The 9,455-nt window shown below is 52.0% G+C and overlaps 1 protein-coding gene across 9 annotated transcripts in view; it reads left to right on the top strand.

Annotated features, from left to right (window-relative positions):
• The first annotated feature begins 3,286 nt into the window (after positions 1-3,286).
• Positions 3,287-9,455, top strand: part of Nfasc (neurofascin) — a 162,852-nt gene continuing 156,683 nt past the window's right edge. For 8 of the 9 annotated variants that reach the window (XM_041648810.1, XM_041648805.1, XM_041648806.1 and 5 more), the window contains exon 1: positions 3,287-3,411. The gene's annotated coding sequence lies outside the window, so the exon portion shown is untranslated. Of the gene's footprint in view, positions 3,417-9,455 lie in introns of all 9 variants that reach the window. The other variant, XM_041648803.1, reaches the window with a different exon arrangement.

The following is a 9,455-nucleotide window of genomic DNA, read 5'->3' as shown; positions in this document are numbered from 1 at the left end:
AGAGCTAGTGTGTAACCGTGGTCTGTCACTGTGAAGGGGCACAGAGAGGCAACAGGTGCTGTAGCGTCCAGAAAGCCCCAGGAGCAACTTCCAACTACCCCATCTCAAAGGATCTGAACAGTTCCCATTTGTCCAGGGATCCTATGTGAGGCTTCAGCCGCTGTGATGTTAGAGTTTTTTGTTTGTTTGTTTGTCTGTTTGTTTTTAAGGGACTTGGTCCCTTTGGTTTTACTGGAAGGGGCAGGGATGTTGGTGCTGTCATTCTGGAGTGGTACTGGACTCCCACCTACCATGCTTCAACTTTGCTAGCGCAGACCACTGAGTATGGCCCAAGGACCCCAGGAAATGCCCATGGTCTATAAGGCAGAGCATTCTGATGGCCTAGAAGGCCCAGAGGAGCCAAGGACAAACAAAGCAAGGGCCTCCAAGTCAATCTTCTGCCTCTTTCTCCCCTGTAGCAACCCCCTAGAACCCCTCAGTCCTCTTTCCTCATTAGTAGGTAGGTAAAATGATTTGCACCTTGCTGGCTTCTTCTGAGGATTAAGTGACAGAGACTGGGTCCCTCCTGGTCCCCTTACAACTCTGATCTAGTTTCCTCATCTGGACCAGGCCATCGCTTCCTCTTGTTCCTATCCTTGTCCCAACCTACTTTTATTTTTCTGTCAACAAGAGAAAACGCTCTGCCAGTGATCACATTTATTTATTTATTTTGTTTTTTCAAGACAGAGTTTCTCTCTGAGTTTTGGAGCCTGTCCTGGAACTTGCTCTGTAGACCAGGCTGGCCTTGAATTCACAGAGATCCACCTGCCTCTGCTTCCAGAGTCCTGGGATTAAAGACGTGCGCCACCACCTCCCCACCTGTCACTTTTTAATCTGAGATCAGTGTCGTGCTTCGAAAACTGCTTGCTGCCCCAATCTCCTGCCCCCACCCGCTTTGTGTATTATCACAGCGTCAAGTCACTGCTTTCCCATACCACACTCAGTATCTGCATTTACACATATCTGTAGCTTGTGCCCGTGTCTCTTCAGGTCAGATTCCTTTTTAAATATCTATTTGTATTATTTTTAATTATGGTTAGTGTATGTGTGTGTGTGTGTGTGTGTGTGTGTGTGTGTGTGTGTGCAACTTCTCACAGATGCCAAAGGTGTCAGATGCCTTGGGGATGGAGTTATATGTTGTTGTTAGACTTCCAACAGAGTCTGGTCCTCTGCAAGAGCGGAAAGTGCTTTTAATTTCTTAGCCATGTTTCCAGTCAGATTCTTAAAAGTAGCACCAGTGGTAGTGACAGTTAGAATTTCAGTGATGCTACCAAGTTGCTCTTCCAAAGGCCATACCATGTTAATTCTCTGTCAATAATGGGCAAACCTGCCTCCTCCTCGGAAGTCTGGGGAGAGGGTTGCTTGTGGAAAAGGGAGACTCTGTTCTGGCCTCCTGGGGTCTTGGACTCACTTGGTGCCCAGACTGATAGGTAGGCAAAAACCTATGCATATGAAATAAAATAAACCAATCTTCACAAAAACAATAAGAAGAAAATAAGTAAATTACTCATTTTCCAGGTCTGGTGTGGTGATGATGATGTTTGGAGTCCAGCAGGGGCCTTGGGAGTAGACGCCATAACCACTATGCATTACCACCTAAAGAAGGCTGCCTCCTTTTTACAGTAAGATGAGTTCCAGAACTGGGGCTCCTAGGATGGATGAATTCTCTATTTCATGGGCCAGCCACCACTGGACACAGTAGTAGAGGGGGTCGGGATCCTGCCCTGCATACAGACCTGAGTTACCCAAGTGTTTTAAGTGTCTTCCTCCAAGTCTTCTGAGAGTTCCTCAGGGTCTGGGGCTCACCAGGGGCCAGGAGCAGCACCTGCACAGTTTCTGAGTTCTCCCCTTCTGAGTTTTCCAGACCTTGACTCCCCTGTCCCTTGGTTGGGTTGACTGGCTCCTTGGTGTCACCTGGCTCTGGTGGGATGGAAACTCATTCTCAGGAGTCATACCAGGGTGATGCCGAAATACTGATTTTTGTTTGTTTTTATTTTTCAAGATAGGGTTTCCTCTGGGTAGTTTTGGTTCCTGTCCTGGAACTCACTCTCTAGTCCAGGCTGGCCTCAGACTCACAGAGATCCGCCTGCCTCTGCCTCCCGAGTGCTGGGATTAAAGGCGTGCGCCACCACCACCTGAAATGCTGATTTTAAGAGAGTTGATGGTTTGTATGTATGAGAGCCTTGAAAAAAAAATTTGCCCAGGATTCTGACAGCTAGGGGCAGTCTTGCGTCCAACCTTACCAAGTTGGCCTCCCTCCCTTCCCACTGGTATAGTCTTTGTCCCGTATCTGTAACTGTGAGGTTGGAAGCCCTAGCTGAAGAGAAGGGCGATTTGTCAGCGGGTCAGTGGGCGGGTGAGCCTTTACTGAGCACAGGCTTTGTGTGGAGTGGGAAGGATCTCACCCTGTCCCCCCCCCCCCCAGCCCACAAGTTGGGGGCGGGGCTGAGGCAGGCAGGTGGGGTCAGGTCCAAGAGAAGCACAGAAAGGGTCGCAGAGGGTGCTGCCTAGGCGGCTGTAGTTTTGAATGGGGAGTTGAAAGAGGGGACTCTTTCAAGACTAAGGTTCTGATTGGCCTTCTTACTGTTTTGAGGCGGTGCGTACTAGCTGAGGCCTAATCGATTCTCCTCACCGAGTAGGAGGAGGAGGGATCTCAGCGAAGATGCAGCCCACTTGTGAGCTCATACCTGCTCAGTGACTGAGGCAGAGCTACATTTAAATGTGTGGTCTCCAGGTTCAAAGCTTTTCCACTCTAACTCAAATCTGGGACAGTCTCCCCTGGGCATAACTAATCTTCCAGTTTTAAGACAAGACCCGACTGCAGTTCTCTCGAGGTTTTTTCCTTGTCAGCTTCGGATGGGCAACTCGTCCATCAACAGATGAGATGTTCTTGGAGGGTAAGTCATGAGCATTGCCGAGCTAGACCCTCCAAAGCCGTGGACAAATTCCTGGCCTTAAAAAGTCATAGATAAAGGGGTCATTTACGGGAGAGATACACCACAGTTCTGGTTCCAGGTCCTGCGACACTGAGTGCCACTCTCCGGAAGGAACATCCAAGATCAAGTGAGAAAACAGGCTTCCCAGACACTCGCTCTGCGAATTGCTCCTTAGCGCGCTGGTCGGGTGGTGGCACCTGAGCATCTGTCGGGGCTACTAGGTCCTTGTCCCAGGTCCTCGCGCGCTGGGAGGGGTTCGGGGGCGCGCACGCAGGCCGTCGGGGACGCGCCGGCCGCCCGGGGGCGCGCACGGACTAGTCTCTGCCCTAATGCGGCGGCTGGCAGCGAGAGGCGCTGCAGGGGACGCGGGGGAAGTGGCGGCGACGGCAGCGGACATCTGGGACTGCGCCCAGGGCTGGAGCCGGAGCTCCTGGAGGTAAGGTGAGCGCGGGCACCCGGTAGGGTAGCAGAACAGGGTCGTGGAAGCCCATGGAGCGGCACCCCCTCGATCCCGCCCTTCTCTCTGCATCTGCATCCCCCGACCTGCCCCATCCCCCTCCATCTACATCCCTATGCCTTTTTCCCTCTGCACAGCCACCTGCTCTGAATCCATCGGATTCTGGCGATATCTCCCACCTCAGCTCTCATCCCTCTCTACCCCAACATCTTTTCAGACTCAATTGGTAACCTCCTATATTCCATTCTTCTTCCTCCCTCTCCCCCGTTCCTCTCTGCCTCAGCCTCATCTTTTGAGTCCTGCCCTCCCCCGTGCTTCTCTCCACACCTTTTCAGTTCCCCATACCATCTATGTTTTCCTGCCCCACCCGTGGTCCCTCTGCTTGCTCTCCTTCATCCTTTTCTGTCTCCTGACTCAGTCGCCTTGTGTCGTGCTGGTTTCCATTAGCTCCTTCCAGTTTATCCTCTGTGATTCCCCCTCTGCATACCCTGTCCAGATCCTTTCTCAGCGGCTGCCTTGTTTCTTCACGCTACATTCCTTCTGGAGCAGCTCTCCTCCTCTACTTGGCTCCTAGCTGGCCTACGACCCATCACCTTCTCCACCTGCCCTTCCCGGTGGTGTAGACCTGTGCTGATGAGGCTTGTACTCAGCCTACCCACTCATGTATCGTCCTTCTCTGCCACAGAGGCCTAGAGCTCTGCTGGCCAGGTGCTCACTGCTGTGGGTGCAATACCCTTAAAGCCCTTTGCTGCCTGTTTGAACCTGTTCATAGCTTGCAGAGAGAGAGAGAGAGAGAGAGAGAGAGAGAGAGAGAGAGAGAGAGAGAGAGAGAGAGAGAGATATTTGGGTTAGCAGGCTTCTGTGTGGTCCTCTCCTCTCCTGAAACTGTTCAGGTTTGTTTCCTAGATGGGCTCGGGAGGGCAGGAGGCTGGGGGAAGAGGCAGGTCCAGGGGAATGGACCGCAGGCTCCTGAGAATTGGAACCCTGGGCTGCAAAGGCCTGGCAGAGGAGCCTGAGTGGAGGGCCTGAGAACTGGGGGTCTTAGCAAGGATTCTCCCTCAACTTCCAAGTCAGCACTCTGGCACCAGGAGTAGTCATGAGTGTGGCCCATGGCTGGGCTGGGAGTGGGCAGAGTGCTGAATCACCGAGATTCTGGTCCCTACAACAGCCCATCTCACTCCCTGAGCCAGGGTCTGCTTTTGGGTCCTTCCTTGGCTTCTGTCAGGGTCTCTGTGTGTGTGGTGTTGGACAAAGATGCCTCCTCTAAGTCTAGAGGAGGGGATGACAATATTTCTCTCCTTGCCTTTCTCTTTTCCTGTTAGGAGGCCCTGGTGAGTCTCCTCTAACCTTGGAACTGAGGTGAGCCCTGCTGGGCCCAGATCCAATCTCCAGCAAGGCAAGGACAGGCCACAGCCTTTGAGACCTGGGTGGGCAGGAGATGTGTGGTCTGAATAGGGCCAGAGCCTGGTAGGTTCAGATCCCAAAGCACTTAAGCCTACGTGGGAGCTGCCCTGGGGAAATGTGTGGAGCCAGGAAGACCCTGGCAATCAGAATCCTACCAGATGTGGCTGTGGGGTAGACAGAGGAAAGGGGGAAGAGCTCTGTCCTCCCTTTGGCCAAGGATGCTAGATCAGGGGGAATTGCATGTAGGAGGGGAGGCAAAGGAGAGAGAGACGAAGTTGTTTCCCATCTATTGCATTCCACCTTCTTTCCCGACGAAGCCGGCTCTTTAGAGAGAAAAAAAAAATTCTACCTTCAGTCTTTGGATTAGGCTGAAGGTGTGTGTGTGTGTGTGTGTGTGTGTGTGTGTGTGAGAGAGAGAGAGAGAGAGAGAGAGAGAGAGAGAGAATATGAATCGCTGAGAAAAAAGACACAACCCCAGGAATTGTGTTTACTTTTGTAAAATAAGGGCCTGGCCTCCCACTCCCCCGTCTTAGAGCCTCCTCTGGAAGTCAGAGGCTTCACGGAGGTGGGTAGGTACAAACCGCAGCTTGGCCCTGGTTGGAATACTGAGGTACTGGGCACCGCTGACTGATATGTGGGATGTGGTAGTTCTCTATTGCCTTCAGACTGTGCTCTGTCAGGGACATGCTGTTGGAAAACTGACTACCCCGGCTTTGTCGCCCTTCTCTGTCCCCTCCCAGCACCAGTGGGGGCAGGGCTGGAAGCTTCCCCTGGCATCAGGGCCTCCAGGCTGCCAGCTTTTCCTGCTATCGGAGAAGCATCACCTGCAGCTGTTGTCGGGAGCTGATTGGATCAAGGCTCTGACGTTGAAAGGCTTGATTGGGGCTCAGGTCAAACGGAGGGGGGGCGGTTCTGATAACAGCCTACATATTTCCTAGTTTTGTGCAACAAATCTCTCAGCCCTCGCTCCCTTGTTTGGCATCATAAAAGCTACAGAGAGTTAAATCCAGGCACACCAACGGCAGAGCCAGTTCCCCTGAGAGCTGGGGTAGGACCTGCCGATTGGGCTTTGCTGACTGGCTCAGGTGGAATCGCATACAGGAGTGACTCCCTGTGGACTGGAGCAGGCTTGGCTTACAACGGCCAATCCTCTCAGTGGCACGTTGAGGAGGTGGCTGAGATCCGGAGGTTCACTTTTGGCTTTCAGGTGGGGCAGATCGCAGGAGGGTCCTGCTTTTGCCGTGACGTTGGGGCAGGATGCCCCTGATCATCTGTCACAATCCGCTCCCACTTCTGGAGACATAATTCTCTCCCTGGCTGGTGTGGAGGTCAGAGATCTCTGAAATCACCCAACCGTTGGCAGTATGAGCATCTGTCTCTCTCTCTGACTTTAAGAGAATATTTAGAAAGTCATAAGGGAAGGGGCAGAATCGCCTGTCCTTACTGTGTTTGGCTGGAGGGAGGCCGTGGCGGGCGAAGCAGAGAAACTTGAGTCAGACTGGGTGTACAGTGGCTCTTGTCACAAACGCTCACTAAGCCCTGTGATGTGCTGCCACTGAGACCAGAGAGGAAAAGCGAGGACAGGACCAGGTGCTTCAGTGCCCTGGTATAATGGAGGAGGGAGACAGGTCATCAGATAAATCCCACAGAGGAGCCTGAGTGAGTATGTGCAGATGAGGACGCTGAACCTCAGGATCCCCAGTTCCTGGTGCCAGTCCTTCTTGCCCACAGCCATCTGGAATAGTAGCTCAGAGCTGATCTTGACATTTACTGCCTAGGAAAGGGTGGGGGCGGAGGTGAGATTCAAGGTGCTATCCGATCCCCAGCTTAAGCAGCAAGACGCTGGTTGTTCTGAGTGAAGCTGCTGCAGTTTGAGGGGGAAACGCCTCTAAGGATTCTGGGACAAGATGGAGGCTAGTTAGCTTTCCCAAGCCCATCTCCCACGAACATGTATTTTACGGCCAAAGTATGGTCCATGGTTCATAAGTGCTTGGAATATCAGAGGAGAAGAGAACTCCTCAGGGGGTCCCCAGTCTGACAAAGGAGTAGTCTGGGTATTGCACACGGTCAGAAAACAGTGAGTTGATGCATGAGGTGGGGTGGGAGGGTCTTAGGGGCCTAAGAAGGCCAGAATCAGGCACCAGGCATCATGGCTGTCCATAGGGAGGAGAGGTGATGAGCAGGGAGATCCTTCAAAGTTATGTACCTGAGCAGGTTGTCACCATCCTCCATAGATGCTCTGGTAAAAGATCCAGAGTAGAGACCCCACTTTCCGTGGGTAGCCCCCCCAGGCTCCCACACGTCCAATGCCGTTCGTTTCGGTAGTGTGCCCTGAACCTTGGAACCCGTGTCAGGATCTGTGCAAGGTATTGGGTGATCAGTTGGAAAGGAGTGAAATTCACCCAAATCTTTTCCTAAGAAATGCCATGACAGAGGTTGGAGAGTTCCTGGTATTGTAGCAGCATGACTGCTGGGTGGGGATCCCAGTAAACAGAACCTGCAGTGATGGCAGCACTCTTTGGCTGGACTCCTGTCTTGGCTAAAAGAGTTGGGTGGCAAACCTTTGAGCAGTGACTCAGTGGCCAGCGAAGGCCGGGATTTTACCACAGGGTAGAGGTTGAATGCTTATGATTGGCTTCTGTGACATCAGGGAATCCTGGAAGCCATTGGCTGCCCTAAAAGCTTAAGCAGGCACTTCCACAGTGATGCTGATGCTGATCGCCTGAGAACTCTGGAGCGCTCTCCTTCCCTTAGGTCTCGGGGCCAGCAGCATAGTAGCAGAGTCTTCAGAGTTGAATGCTCACTGTGTGCTGGGCACCCTACTGTGTGCTTTATCTGCGCCCTCTTACCTGGTCCTCATGAGAATTTGCCCAAACAGGTGGTTTTCAGGATTCCGTTTTGCAGATAACAACAGACTCCCCCAGAGGTTGTTGCTGGTTGAAGATTACAGAACAGGTTAGTTGCAGAACTAGAATTTTTATCTATGTGGTTTACACTAAAAGCCTATCTCTATCTCTCTTTTACACACGAAACTGAGCTTCCAAGCCCTGGCAGAGCAATAAAGACAAAGGAGGGGTACCAGAGTGACTCAGAGTGCACTTTGTGTACCTCCCTTTTCCTCAGAGACAGAAACTGGGGGGCACAGGAAACACCTGTGAGCTGCACTGTGTACAGTGATTAAGCTTTCTTTGCTGCTCAGAACCTAACCTAGACTGTTGATTCTCAGGAAGGTGTGATCTCTCAGTCAGGATAAAGGGACATCAGGGGACTTAGGGAGGTCAGCTTTGAGGTCACACAGGCCAGCCATCCGATGGACACTTGGCAGCTTTAGGTTCTCTGTGAAAGGAGTGACCTGGCTCCCTATGCCTGCTCCCCAGGGACTTTCTGACACGCAGACCAGCATGGGGGTGGGGCAGTGCCATAAAAGGCCTGAGCTGGTTCCATCACTGATGAAACTTAACTGTGTTTCTTTTCTCTGTAAAATTGGAAGATTCCTGTGAGTTCTTGTCTGTGGGGTTTATGTCATTGATTAATTTCTTGCTGTCCTTACTGTCTCAAAAGAAAAGAGCTGAAGGGCTGGGGACACTGTGGGGTCATCCCCTCTACTCCTGCAGCTCCGTCCTCGGAGAAGCAGCTGCCACATGGCTGTCTGCCTCCCTTCCTTCACCTGCTCCTCTCCTTCCCTCCCTTTGGCCCAGGCGCCTTCCACCCCCACCCCACCCCTGCCATGGGCCTCCCTGGCGGCCCCCCTCTCTCTCATCATTATGATGCTAATTGTGTTGTTAATTTTTCTGAGATCCAGAAAGAAAGCCCCAATCTGTTCTAATGAATTTAATTAGAGAGGGGCTTGGAGGGCTTCAGAACCTCTTACAGGATCACCATAAACAAAGTTAGCGAGATAAAAAGCCCTAGATCAGCTGGGGGTGGGGGTGTTTCTCTGTCGCTCTTAGGATAAGTCCTGGGCACCTGGAGTTGGAGGAAGGCTGCAGGGGCTCTTGCCCTCCGTGTGGTCTCCATCTTGGCATTGTTTAACCTACCCCACCCCAGCACCATATCCTTAGTTTCCTGCCTCCTTCTGCCTTAAATGACATGTGAGCATTCTGAGCAGCAGTACCTGACTATTCTGAGACTCTTGCTGCTGGTTCAAGGTTAACCATCTCCCTACAGCAACACGGAGGCTTCTCAGACCCTGTCTGTGTCCCATAGGTTTAGATCTAAGGGACAGTGGCTAATTTCAGACGATATGATTTATGGACTGTGGTATTGGCCTTCGTCACCTGAGAGGCAGTACCTGCTGTGGGTCTTAAGATAGGAACACCTGAAAATTCACTGATCAGAGCTGCTAGGAGAAAAGATACAAGAACCCCAAATACAGGAATCTCTCTTCCTCTTCCCCAGTCATATTGGGGTCTCCCCACCTTGCTTCTCTGAGCACATAGCTTAGCCATCTTGGGGCAAGCCTCCTGGAATAGAAAAGTTCTGGCTTCATGTAGAACTAACTTTCCTGGATACAGATCAGGCCAGCTGGGATGCTTGGTGCTAAGTTTGGTGCTCAGATCTTGTGACTTTCTGGGATGAGAGTGAGTGGCTGGCAGGCCAATTCTGAGGACTTTCCCCAG

This window comes from Microtus oregoni, unplaced genomic scaffold (genome assembly GCF_018167655.1).
Source record: "Microtus oregoni isolate MIOR12 unplaced genomic scaffold, Mior012 000003F_ref0000135, whole genome shotgun sequence".
Taxonomy (NCBI): Eukaryota; Metazoa; Chordata; class Mammalia; order Rodentia; family Cricetidae; genus Microtus; species Microtus oregoni.
The sequence above is the reverse complement of the archived record's forward strand: the minus strand, read 5'-3'. Positions and strand labels throughout refer to the sequence as shown.